We start from the raw sequence: 15000 nt of genomic DNA, 5'->3' as shown, positions 1-15000 counted from the left end.
GGCCAGAGGCGGGGAGGGAGTGTGGGTCTGAATACTGTGGGCGTCTCTTTTATTCCACGGTCTTTGAATTCTCTTGCTCCATGTGCTGCTAATTTAATTAACCAACCTTCTTAAAAGCGGCCCCTTTCCCATCAGCGCCCTGGGCCCTCTTTTCCCAGGGACTGTTCTAAGGGGACGCAACATGAGCGGCTTGCTTCTTGGAGTCTGCCCCCTGCCATCACTGCTTTCTGTCATATGGCTGATGCCGCTCCATCTGCTTTACCAGCCCTTTCTGGGAATTTGTTTAATTTAAATGATTGACTTCTGGTTCCGGAATCAGCTGCAGAAGGAATGAGGAAAGCCCTGGGGTCGGCCCCCCTTCACCCTTTTACTCTCAGCATAATGACGAGGTCCACGGTGAGTTGAGGCTCCCTGCAGACAAGCCTGGGGCCCGGGGAAGGCCCTGGGAGGGCCTGCCGTCACTCTCCTCTTTCTGTGTCGCTGTGATACAACAGACCACGCTCGACTCCCCTGCTCCTTTCCCTGGAGAAGGTGAAAACCGGAGGGCTTGACTCTCCCTACCCTGGGCTGGGGTTTAGGAAAGTGAGGCATTACGGGTGGCTCGCCATGGGCATGGATTCCCACCTGTCCTCTTCTCCTGTCAGCCAGGCACACGCAGCATGTGCAGGGGCAGGGGACGGTGACAGGGGTTCCGGCAAGAAGAGCAGCCTGTCTATCTGGCCTTGCGTGGTGGGAGCACCAGGGTGTCCCATGAGAAGGCCCCTGCCTCTCCTCCGGTTCTCCCAATAGTGCCGAGGCAGAGTGGCTGCCTTCGCATTGCTCTTCTGCTCCTGGCCGGTGTACCAGTCCTCACCTGGATACACACGTGCGCTGTGTCTCCCAGGGGTGTCCCTTCCAGATTGGCGGCAGCTGTGCCAAGGATGCGACAACATACCTCTACCCCAGAAGACCACTGCTCCCCTGCTGTGAGCCGGTGGGGAAGGGTGTGTGACTCCCCAGAGCTATTCTGACCCTGGAGAGACACAGCGAAAAGGGATGGCTTCTTGCCTTTGGTTCCATCCCAGGCCATGCACCAACTCACAGCTGGGAGCAAATGGAAGTCGCTTTGCTGGTAATACAGTGAAAGTGGTTTCCAAGTAAAGATCCTACTCACATTATTCACAGTGTTTTCCCTTCTAGGCATGTGTGCCTTTATTTGCTAAATTAGACTGGTTGGCTTTGAATGTTGACACAAAGAGAATCCTTATATTGTGGGGCTCCCGCACAGGAGTTCTCCTAACTGGTAGGTCACTCACTCCTCCCCTAGTTATGGGTGCTTAGGCCCCTCTTTGTCCATCTTGAATTACAGAAACATTCTAAAATCATAATGCTAATTCAGTCACTTTAATCAATAGCCTTTCTTTACTTAGTGGTAAGTTCAAGTTAGTCTCTTTTTACGTGTCTGTGTGCATTTGCCTTTTCTGAAATACAGCTTTCCTTCCCTCCTGTATGTCAAATGTCTATTTCCACTTGGAAGTTATCTGTGATTTTATCACCATCTATTTTTCAAATGCAGTCCAGTCAAATATATCTTATTCCCAAGAGATCTGTTGTTGCCCTCCCCCCCCCCTTTTAAATTAGAATGATAGCACCACCCAGCGCCCAGGTAAGAACAATACTGCTTTTGGTTTCTCTTATGGCTTTAAGCATTTTGCTGACATTTGATAACACAAAACCTGACTAGGAACCTCATAAGCCATTTGTTCTTGCTCATGGCTTTCATTTTGGCTCTTCCAGTAAACTTGGCCTAGAGCAGCCGTGGGCAAACTACGGCCCGCGGGCCGGATCTGGCCCGTTTGAAATGAATAAAACTAAAAAAAAAGAAAAAAAAAAAAGACCATACCCTTTTATGTAATGATGTTTACTTTGAATTTATATTAGTTCACACAAACACTCCATCCATGCTTTTGTTCCGGCCCTCTGGTCCAGTTTAAGAACCCATTGTGGCCCTCCAGTCAAAAAGTTTGCCCACCCCTGGTCTAGAGTATGGAAGCTCTTGAGAAGTAGTTAAGCTCAGTACAATCAACCATGAAAATGAACCTGCTAAAGAATGCCTTAGACACAAATCTGGGCGCCACTTCCCACTGCCTCCCTCCACCCACCCCTTAATGGTGTAATCTTAGATGCTGAGACTCGGCCTGGGCTCAGAAGTTTCTTACTGGGGCATGTATGGCAAGCACACAGTAGGTGCTTTCATTCATCCATAGACACTCATTAAATATAATTTTTACATTCCCTATGTATTCTTTAGTGCATGTCTATAGTTCTCTGCTGATACCTCTGTTCTTACATCCCATCTTCACTCAATAGGGGTGTACTTCTTTGAAATCATGGTATTAGGTTAAGAGGTTGAAATATATTTTATAATAATAGATCATAGATTCAGGTCCCAAATATCTCACACTTACAACTCAGTGCCGAAGAAAGGGGCCAATGGGACACAGCGTCATTGCTGCTAGGATTTCTTATAGCTAAATTTGAAAGCATTTATTAACTGTATTTTGAATAACAATTCCTTTTTAAAACATAATTTTTATCTTTTTATGTTGACTTTTTGAATTTGATATAGTTCATGAAGCTAGTAATGACGATGTTATATGTCACCAAATAGCCTAAGAGAATGACAGGTGGACCGTACTGGCATTCACATCTCATTGTTCTTCGCCTCCAAATTCAAACGGGGTGATGTCTAAGACTCTCACATGCTGGTTGAGCAGTGACCCAGTGAAGTGAGCTATTGCACACATAATTCCTGTTCATAGGGGCTGTGTGTCGAATTCATGATGTGAATTATTGTAAATACTATCCCTGCTGGCTGTGTCAGCCAGGAGGCCAGCAATTAATGGTCCATGGAAATTTAACTACCACATCCCCAAAGGTGCTCCTTGTAGGGCGAGCATGAGGCCCAATCATGGAGAGCATCCCCATTGTCTCTCTGCCTATAGTGGGAACAAATGGATTTATATAATGAATCCTAGCACCGTATTTATTTACAGCTATCTTTTGCTTTTCTCTCAAATTTGGGAAAGTATATGGATGCTTATAAAATAGTGACTGCAATACATTTTTTTACACTAAGTGATAATATGCTTGCACTTCAGCTACCATATCTATACATAGAGAGGTGCTAAAAGGATACAGCGGATCTATTAATAATCATTATAATAATGACTATTAAGTATGGTTTTTAAGTATTTAATATAATTTTAACTATCTCGTAACAATTTTATGGGGTTGGTATTAAAATATTTTATATAGGAGAAAACTATGGCAATTAGAATCTATTAATGTCTCATCAGGTCTGGACAGATGAGATGAACTGAAACTAAGAAGATAAGTTGTGGGGAAGGTGGAAGGAGAGGCCCTACCTACCAACAGCACGGGACTGGGAAGTGAATGGAGTGTGTGCTAGCGTCCCCACTCCCCACATTTCAGCAGACAGCAATGGCCAGCCGGTCATTACGGTCTACCATGGCCTAAGAACTCTTGGTTTACGGGCTGCAGCAAATGTGTCAGAAGGTCGCTGCCTTCACTGATCTAACATACTTAAGGAAGGGAACAGATATGAAACTTGTATGCTAATATGCAAGACAATTTAAGATAGTGGCAAGTGCTATGAAAAAAAAAATATCGTTTGGCGATATAGACTGTCTGGGGTTCGGGAAAGTTAGATATTCATCTAGGAGAGTCCAAGAGGCTCTGTGTGGGCGGAAAGGGCATGGTGCAGTGATCAGCAGAAAATGTGTGGGAAAGTGTTAGAAGTAGGAAGAGCCATCAGTGCAACAGCCCTGAGATGGGTATGAATCTGAGCTTCTACAGAACGGAAATGTGTGAAGATACGGAGCCAGGGAAAGACTGAATGAGACAAGACAGAGACACAGGCAAGGCCGGTTCATAAAGGCGTCAGGGAGGAATGGTTGAGTAAGTTTGGGCGTCTGATTGCTGTGTGGGTTCTTATTACTTCCATCTACACGGGAAGTAATAAGGTGGTGGGTCAGTGTAAAAGTAGTGGCACAAGTCTGGGAGTCGGGAGTGTTTAGTAGAAAGTGTAACTCACTGCTAATTCACACTGTGTTGTAGAACAGTCATATAGCATTTCAGGTTTGTGACTGTAACATAAAGACATTAAATGAGTGGTTTCTAAGGCTCATTGAGTTAAAAAAAAAACAAAAAAAAAACTTGATTCAACTTTATAAATTTCCGCGTCTATCACAAAGTTTTTGGAGACAGATTTGGGGGCCAGAGACATTTCGCTGTTATTTCTCAAAGATGATACTTGAGCATATCTTTGTTTTCTGAGTCTTTCAGAGGGAATGGCAGCCTAGTTATGTTCATGTTTCTTAATTTATCAACAGAACTCATACACAAGTGAACACTAAGTAGTCAAAAACCTTTACCAAAGACTATATATCTATTCCTGAAAAAATATATATAATTATGTATATATAATTATTTATATACATGTTTTATATATACATTCCCCAATATTTAATAGTAATTTTCCTCTATAGGAGAAATCTCTGAGCCAAGTTTTCTGACTGCCCCAGATATGTGTATTTATCGCAAAATAAAATTAAATTTCATTCAGCAAAATATATAATATTTTTATGTTATGTATTTGTTGAAACAAACCATAAATTAAAAGATAAAAATGACAATTGGATATAGAATTTTAAATATATTGAGACATTTAATTGCTTATAACAATATACTTATGTGTATAAGTGATTTGCTTAGCAAAATACAATGATCAAAATATCAGAATTTCATTTCTGTCAACACTATTTCTGTGTTTCTAATCAGTCCATTAATGTATTGAAATGATTTGAAGAATCTTATAAAAAATAATTGATTAGATTTGCTAGCCATGAAGACATTTATTTTGAAATTTGTTCAGTGTTATCTCTCTTATCACAAGTCTCATATCTGCCATGTTTCTCAGGATATTAACATAGCAATGTCAAATAGGTTTGAAGCTTGAAAAAATTACCTGAGGGCATTTTTGTTTTGTATTTAAATTTTATTTTGTCATTTATTCTTATTAGCAATCATTAAGCAATTTAATAATTATAAGCTCCATTAACATTTTAATGAGTCTAGTGGCCATTACTAAGTGTAATTAAATTAGTTTTATTGTATGATATTTTGAAGCTGTGATTAAATTAAGTTTCACTGTACTTAGAAGAATAAACCTATGGAGAGATTGCTAGTCACCAAACATCTTATTAACTTATAAGGTACTGATAAAATAGACATTAATGGAGACAGGAGAAAAATATAATTCCCTGTTGAATCTGTCTATAAGATAAAACTTTAATCATTTCAATTTGGACTCAATCTAGTTGTGACAGCATAATTTTATTTAAAAGTGCTTTGTGGATAGAGGGAAGTAAAAAGAAGAAGGGATGGGTTGTTTTGGTTATGTTCTCCTTTGCCCCTACTTTCCGCAGGTTTAGTCAATAGTGACAAGATTGGATGAAGTCCGACAAGCTACATCCTGGAGTAGATACTCCCTGTAAATTAGTGTTGAATTTTTGGCACCAAATAAAATCAAAACTTGAAAATTTATTGTAGCAATGGAGAAACATCATTTCAGTTTATTTCACATGTTTACATAAACACATTTTAAAAGCATTAAAATTGCAAGCCAATGGTAATTTGTATGTCACTTATTAGAATTTTATACTGGAGTTACAGTTTAGAAACCTCTTTCTTGCTAAACCTTCTTAAAAGCTATTTGACTACATATGAATTAGAACACACACACACACACACACACATATATATATATGTATTAATATATATTCCTTGTGCCTGTCTTTAGTTTTTTATGAATTTAAAGATTAGATTCTTTATTGCTATTGCTGTTAGATAAATTGTGAAATGCTCTCAAGAGTAAAATGAGATAGTCTTATTTTCTGATGGATTGCCTTACATAGAATGCAATTAGGTATTTTGCAGGATAGTAATCTGTATAGCATGTACAGTGCATGTTTACATATGGGAATTATGTGGGTTTGCTGTAATTGTTAGATTCTATTGATTGTATTTCATTATGTTAGTGTTTCCAAAATAAGCATATTAACCAATTTTTACCATGCAATATTTCAGAAGTCTCAGGGGTGTTTTTTAATATAATTTGAATATCACAGAAATAATTTATTATTCGATTTATATTTTTCATTTTATTACTTTTTTTCAATCCAAAAGGTATGTGGACATTTAATGTAGATTGGAAAAAAATAAAGAACTAGTTATTAAGAAATATTAATATTACATTATCACCATATATGCCCTATAATAGCAATTAAAATTGGAAAATTAACTATTTTTAAAATCTTCAGTGACAAACTTAATTCTTTTTAAAGTGTGCTGACACACTTTTAGAATTTTTCCACCACAGCTCTAATAAATTTATGGACAATCAGCATATAATCCAATAGTTTTCTTTTTATATTGCTGGAAAATAGCAAAACAAAACTTATTGTTGCATAAAGATCATCAATAAAAGAGACTTTTATGTTAGAGGTGCCCTTTCTATTACATATTTTAAATTTCCAATTGGAGGATTCAGTAAATATCATGCTCCAGATGACAGAAGAGTCCACTTTGACCTTTATTATCATTACATTTATTCTCATTATACTCCATTGGTGATTCTTTATCTCGATTTGTTCCCTAGAAAATGTCAGCCATTCCAATGGTTTCAAATACTTCTTGAAAGAAAATTGATGACTTTGAGTTTGAGTGTAAGATGTTTGTACTTGTCCACTTGCTAGCTCCACTCAGATGTCTGTGTTGTGGGCGTTTCAGATTTCACCTGTTTTCATCCCCACCTTTTTCACAGTGAAGTGACATCCCCAACTGCTCAGTCTCTCCAACCAAAAATGTCACTGTCATATTACTTCCCTCCATCCTCCTGCCCCATAAGAAGTCCATCATTGTGTTTCTTGATTCTGCGTTCAATGTTTGCTTCAAATCTGGTCTCTTTTCATCACACTGCCCTAGTCTGGGTCCCAGCCACCCTCATCTGTTAGATGGCTTCTTCATTCATTCCTCTACTCAAGTTTTCCCAGAATATGCCCCATTATCTGTCCAACAACCAAAGCTGTCAACTCAACTTTTTAAAATGTATCTATTAGGTTTCCTCTTTAATTACATCTCCCTCAGTCTTTTCCTATACCCTACAGAATAATCTATTTGTTCAGAATGTAATCTCTCTTCTCATCCCTCTCTAGGCTCTAAGTTCTGAGAGGTCAGAGTCTTTATTTGTGAGGTTACCACGGAATCTACAGCAGAACCTACGGTAGTGCCTGGTAAATGGTACATATAAATCCTTGACTCATCTTGTCTGTTTATAAGACTCGTTTAATTTCAGACTTAAAATTTGAGTTTTTGAATAGGCTTTCTGTGATAACCACAGGAATAACCTCCCTCCATCACAGTAGGCCTTCTCTCACAGTAGAGTGTCCCCTTTGATCATTATAGGAGGTGCTTGCAATGGCTGGCTGGCTGCTTTCCCCAGTAGCCTGGCAGTCCTCGAAGGCAGGGGCTGGATCTTGTATCTGTTTGATCATCCTGGTCTGACAAACAGTAGGAGGATAACAAACTCTATGAAATGAATGTACTAGAACTCACATACAGCAGGATCTTTCATATTTTGTTATTTTTTTGTTTAATGTGTAGGCATTTCAACTGGTATGACATAGAGTGGATTTCCAAGAGGAAATTCAATTTTTTTCTATATAAAGTTTAATTTATTTTTCTCCCTACAAAAATAATCTTAATGACCTTTTATGTTTTCTTAAAGGCAAGTGTCTAAAATTGTATCTATTGATAAATTACTTTAAATCATGTACTCAAACTTTTGAAGATTAATAAATAGAACTAGTAATAGTTTATAGTTATTGGATCTAATTATGTGCCAAGCACTGTTCTAAGTTATTTTTTTAACTGTTAAATAACTTTATTAGGTGTATCCTGCCAGAAATTGGCAGACTTGGTACTCAGGCCCAGACAGGGCTCTAGAGCCAGCATTTATATATAATTATACTTCCTAAAGAAATATGGCCCTGATAGATGTTATATATTTTAAAAAAAAACAACCCTAAAGTCTATGTGATTTTCAAATAATTAAATTAATTACATTGCTTGATAAATTTGATTGATCACATATTTTAATTCATTAAATTCATTCTTTCAATAAAATTCAGCATTTTATTGCAATGTATATAGAAACTAGAGGCCTGGTGCATGACATTCGTGCACTGGTGGGGTGTTCCCTCAGCCCGGCCTGTGCCCTTTAGCATCAGGAGCCCTTGGGGGATGTCTGACTGTGGCTTAGGCCCGCTCCACTGGGAGCGGGCCTAAGCCGTAGTCCGACATCCTTAGCTCTGCCGCAGAGGCGGGAGAGGCTCCCGCCAGCGCCGCTGTGCTCACCAACCATCATCCTGGCTTGTGGCTGAGTGGCACTCCCTCTGTGGGAGCGCACTGACCACCAGGGGGCAGCTCCTGTGTTAAGTGTCTGCCCCCTGGTGGTCAATGAGCATCATAGCGACAGGTTGTTCCGCTGTCCGATCTATTTGCATATTACCCTTTTATTATATAGGATAACTTATGAACGAAGCAGTCAGCATCTCACATATTAAGATCACCCATGTGTTTAGGATGTGCTTCGTCATGTTTTCCCACTTAGATGGGACAGTTTGTTTTATGATATAAATTAGGCAAGGTCAAGTATAGTGGTGAAAATTATGTATGGCTATGTTATCGATTTACATGTGACTTGGAGTTATTATTTAGTGACTGGCAGATACACAAATGAAAACCTTGCCAAGAAGTCTCAGCTGCCTGTGCCACAGCTTCTCCGAAGTGCTTTCTGCTCATGGCTCATCGCGCTGCTCCTTGGCATTTGTATTTGGTCGCACTGCAGAGCTTAAGGTTAATGCCCCGTGGACAGGTCCAAATGTCCATCCAATACCATCATTATCAGTGTGCTTGCTGATGAGGCACAGAGCAGATCAAAGTTGCACCCTGCCTCTGCCCACGAGGCCCGAGGAAGATGGAAAAGGATGAATCAGTCCCTTGTTTGCAGAGCAGTGTGGCATTAATCACCCGGCATCGTGAACCACCAGACAGGTGTCATTTGTTTTTCAAAGTTATGCCGTGTCGTTTGCGGAGCTGCACACATCTCCGGGTTCTCTTAAAATAGTCTCCACAGGTACAGCGAATGGGAAGCACATCTGTCATTCTTGAAAATGTTAAAGATCACCAAGTGCAAAGCTACTGTAGGGCTGAACTCCCTCCGTCATTACCGCCTGGCAGGCGGTAAGTGGAGAGGAGATTGAGGACACAAGGCAATAGAGTGAACTTCATATCATGTCTACAAAGGTCACTCATAAACCACAGCATTTATTTAGGGATTTTTCCAACAGGAGGACCAGAGAAGGCAGTGTTCCTGATCTTTTGTGTGAAGGCCTGTATTGAGATGGCACTTTCTGTGCAATTTGCCCCACTGTAGTGCTTAGCTGGTGGAGGAAAGCACCCTTCATAAATGAGAAGAGAATTCCAGAGAAAGAAGGCCGGCCTAATTGACCATTATTTGTTTTAATCATCCTGGAAATTCGGGAATGCTCTCAAATAGCCTTGGTTCAAGTCGAGAGCACACAATTGCCATTTGGAAATGTGTTCCCAGTGTTGTCATGGCAGCAGGGATTCCACCATGTGTATATATCATAATGTAAAATTTAAATGTTAAGTTAGTAGAATTGAAGAATGGATTCTTTGAAAGAATAATATCCCTAGCCCACCTGGTGTGGCTCAGCGGTTGAGCGTAGACCCAGGAACCCAGAGGTCACAGGTTCGATTCCCAGTCATGGCGCATGCCCAATTTGCGGGCTTGATCCCCAGTGGGGGCCGTGCAGGAGGCAGACAATTGATGACTTTCTCTCTCATCAATATTTCTATCTGTCTATCCCTCTCCCTTCTCCCTCTCTAAAAATCAATAAAAATATATTTTTAAAAAGGTTGCCAATGAAACAAGTTTGTTCCCTTCTCTGTCTCCCATTCACCTAGTCCCCCTACCAGGCAATCACTATGGCCAGTTCTCGTCTGCCCTTTATGAGATAATTAAAAAATAATAATATCCTCAAGGGATGTCTAAATCAGACAGACTCTGTGGGAATCTTTTAGTGGGGCCTATTATGTACATTTGCACAGCCTTCTGTATAGATCTAACTCCTGTTGTATATTACTAAAGTACTTAAATGAAAACTAAAACTCAATTATTTCATTATAAGATGAAAACCACTAAATCTATATTTCCATAGAGATCAACCCATTCCTTTTTAAATGTATTTTTATTGATTTAAAAACAGAAAAGAGAGAGAGAGAAACATCAATGATGAGAAAGAATCACTGGTTGGCTGCCTCCTGCATGCCCCACATGGGGGATAGAGCCCACAACCTGGGCATGTGCCCTGACGGGAATCAAACCATGACCTCTTGGTTCTTAGGTAAATGCTCAACCACTTAGGCCTCCCAGCCACGCAATCCATTTTTTATTGTATGGTTATCAGTGGCAGTTAAGATTATCATCCCAGAAAAAATATCTACTATTTTCTTTCAGGTTTTATCATGTACATTTTAAGCTCTGTTAAGCCTACTGTTACTTATCTTCCAGTAGATATAAAATATCACAGGATTCCTATCTCATGTTTGGATTAGCAGTCCAAGGATTCCTGTGTTTTGACACCTGGTTTATTGGTTCACATGCTTCTTTGCTGGAAGTCACAGACACTCTGATGCCAACTGACTCAAGCAATAAGGGGATTTATTTCATGCTTTTCCGGAAACCCGAAGGTGATACAGGATTGATGTGTTTTTTCAGTCAGCCACCCAATGATATCATGCATATTGTTTCCTTCTTTCTCTCTGCGTCTTCTGCTACGAATTGGTATCACTCAATCTAGTAGCAAGATGGCATTTCCAAACATCCCAACATTAAGGAAGAGGAAATGTATTCTTATGTATTTCTCTTGCAAGTGAGGAAACTATTCTTAGAACCCCAAAGGGTAACTTGTCATATCTTATTGCCAGATTTTCATCCCAGGTCCATTCGTGAAAGAGTAACTTGAAGAAGCTTAATGTTAACAACCTTAGACAAATTAGAAACTGCATTGGAGTAGGACTTGAAGTTAGTTTTCCCAGATATGGGGAGAGTGGAGCTTTAGATAACATCTGAGGTTCTGCTGGAAAGGATGGAGAAGGGGTTGGACAGATAGGCAGATAATCATGTCTGTTATACAAGGTTAATTGTATTTGTCCATCTTAACGTACATACAAAATAGAAGACGATACAATCATCAAGTATATCTGTCTTTGAAATGTATCACAGACATTTTTGGGACTGCTAATTTATCATACTGATTATAGGTGTTTATGTTAATATTACAATATGTTTTTTTATTGCACTGTATTAAAGAAACAGTTTAAAGGACATGATGTCAGCATATTTCAGTCTGGCATTAACTATAGGCTAGTGCGTATCCACATAGTAAAGCCTACTTAGATGGATAACAGTAGGTGTTAACGTGTAAAATCCATGGTGATGTATATTTCAGCATGTTATAGATAACCAAGGTGCCTCTCTTATGGTGTTTAAATAATGCTTCCCATCACCCCCTGGAGTGCAATGTACTTGAAATTCACATGCCAGTCACATCAAGAACACTGTTCTCCTTCAAACACCACTCCCCACCCCACTAAAATCACCAACATGATTTTGATTAGAAAGTTCCAGATGTGCATTCTAGGGCATGTCCCAGAGTCTGGGACAGCCAAGGGTTCTGAATAGCAGGCTCTGGACCCGTTGCAGGTGCACCAGGAAGGTGGGGAATCCCTTCTCCAGTTGTAGACAGTGACAGGGCTTCTCCTCAGACCAACTGGTCCTCCATCCTCAAGCACTTCTAACTCCCTCCCATGATCATGTCCGTGGTGGACTTGATGGCCCGCAGATGGTGGACACGGAGGACAGAAAAGTTTCCTATGTCAGGCAGTTCACAGATGTGAGGCGGAAACTGCAACTACCCAGACTAATGCCAGTAAAGTAATCGCTGAGAGGCTAAGGCTGCATTTCCGAAAGGGAAGGGGAGGACTGCCAAGGATGGAACCTGTTCCCAGAGATTAAATGTGCATCATTATGGCAATGTCAAATACAGAGACTCTAGGGCAGTGGTTCTCAACCTTCTGGCCCTTTAAATACAGTTCCTCATGTTGTGACCCAACCATAAAATTATTTTCGTTGCTACTTCATAACTGTAATGTTGCTACTGTTATGAATCGTAATGTAAATATCTGATATGCAGGATGGTCTTAGGCGACCCCTGTGAAAGGGTGGTTAGACCGCCAAAGGGGTTGTGACCCACAGGTTGAGAACCGCTGCTCTAGGGGGAATGAGTCTGTGGGCCCCATTTGCCCTTGAGCAGACTTTTGCCTTCAAAGGACCAAGGTCCAAAGTGCTTTCATGTGCAGATACTTTTCAGGGTACAAGGTGACCTCAGCCCCCATCTTTAGCCACTTATTATATTAAAAAATTGCTATTTTAATTGTGTTAAGGTATCTGGAAAGAATAGTATTATCAAACAATGTACAGAAATTTAAGTGCCTGTGCCTAACTATACAATCAGCCTTATTTACTTTCATAAATGTGTCTCTCTTGTGAGCTATGACATACCAACAAGTTAGCAGTTTTCTCTTTCTAGTCTATTTTGTAAATGACAGCAGACCCTGGGCTCACTGTGAATGACTTTAATTAAGGTAACGTTTAGAGACAGTTTTACAACATCGTGTGTCTTACAATACTTCATTAAAATATGCTCTATAATTATTAGGATAAGATGCAGTTGGTTTGGCTAAACCTTTTGGGCAGTTGCAAACTTAGGTATGACCATCAAACCATTAATCTATCTTCGTTGCATGAGAAGTCAGTAGGTTCTTTGCTCAGAAGATGTGCTTCTGTGGAGACAGGGAAGCCCCCAGGATGGATCTAAGAGAGACTTTGAGTTATCGAGATCTGTGATTCAGAGTTATTTCACATACAAATGAAAATGCACATTCAATGGACCATTTGTATTGCAGACATGTTGGGGACTGCTAATTTTTCATACTGATTATATGCAGTCTGCAGTGTGAATGAAAAATTGATAGAAGAATGGAGTCTAACACTAAGCATAGCATGGTGTATGGGATTATGACTTGATTTTCATCATATGAATAGAATAGAGAAACAAACAGATTTTTATTATGCCACGCTAGAAATTCCATGTTAAATGTTTCCCTGTGAAAACATACATATAAATATTTACTCATAAAGTATTTCAAATCTCCAGTGAGTAGAGATAACCAATTTAATTCTTTAAAATTAATTGAGAAACAACTTATTTATGGAAAAATGTTATTAGAATTATATATATTCATATGAATATTTAATAGATTCATACCATTTTGCATAGGATTTACTTAGAATATTAGCTTGTGGGCAATGATTTTACATTTGAGGTTTTCAATAATTACAGATATAAAATGCCCAAGGTGAGGTATTTCAGATTTCCCAAACCAAATAAGCAGAAAGTCAATAATACAATTAACCTTGGAGTCTCTATTTTAAAATAAACAATCTTTATTTATAATATTCCCAATATCTTTCCAATGTCTATTTTGGGAAATTTTAATAAGAGAAAATGAACATCAAAGTTTCTTCCTGTTGCATGAAAAGCACAAATAATAGTATTATTTTCAAAAAATAATAATGGGCATCTGATTAACTTTTTAAAGATCAAATGTAAAGAGATTAGCTGCTTTTCTGGTATAATTAAAAACAGAAACAGGTTAGGAATAAGTCATCCATACAGCCTGAGAAATTGAGTCAGGGAAAGCCAGCAAATGAAAAATATCGGAAATGACAGTTAATAACTGTCTTAAGTTTATAGTAATTGACAGTGATTTCATCAGAACTACTGCCTGTTTAAAGATGTTTATACTGCAGAGGTTATTGAATGGATTTTATTCAGTATGATGTGGTTCTAAAATGTCTTCCATTTTTCTCCCAACTTTTTATTTCCAATTATGCTTAGGGGATATTTATTTTACCAGATTATTCACACTTAAGGGTGTTAGGATTGCCAAAGGAGAAACCCACGAGGCCAGTAGGGGTAAAGAATTATGAATTTGTTAGGTCATCTGGATACCAGATGGGCTGAGCCCCAAAATGGCACCAGCCCCTAAAGACAGGGAGTCAGAGGTTTTGAAAGGACTCTAGGTGGGCTTTTTCTGGGTGGAGAATTCTCTGTGCAGGTCCAGATTCTGGGAAAGTCCGGAGGGGAGAGAGAATGGTTTTAGCAAGTGGAATGTGGTCTAAGCAAGTGGAATGTCCATTGTGAAGTGTCCTAAAGGTCAGTTCCCAGGGGCAGGGGCATTGATTCAGTTATTTGATCAGACCTAACAGAGGGAAAGCAGCAAACAGCACAGGCCTAGCCTGGAAATTTGCTCCCTCCCATTGATTTATGTCCTGATCCAGCCAATTTGTGCCTCAGCAAAATGACCAATTATTATCTGACCGGGACCTTCGGGTGGGGCATGATTGCTGACCCATGTTCTGTAGTAAATGTTATACATTAAAATGTTAGGGGTGTGAGGCTGTGTCATCAGGACAACTAATGAACCAACCAAGAAGAGAAAGACGAAGAGAGCTAGTTATCCTTAAACCACTTTCTATTCTATTTCTGTATCTTGAAAACAAAAACAATATTTACCTACAGACACCAAGCATTTGATTATTTACTGAAATTATCCTTATGATCTGCCAACATAATTTTTCTAAGCCTGTGAAATTTTGGAATTAAAAGGATCCCACAATAGTAGAGAGGAGAGTTGAGAGCCAGAATTGTAACCTTGGTCAACTTT

Source organism: Myotis brandtii, unplaced genomic scaffold, assembly GCF_000412655.1.
Source record: "Myotis brandtii unplaced genomic scaffold, ASM41265v1 scaffold802, whole genome shotgun sequence".
Classification (NCBI taxonomy): Eukaryota; Metazoa; Chordata; class Mammalia; order Chiroptera; family Vespertilionidae; genus Myotis; species Myotis brandtii.
The sequence above is the reverse complement of the archived record's forward strand: the minus strand, read 5'-3'. Positions refer to the sequence as shown.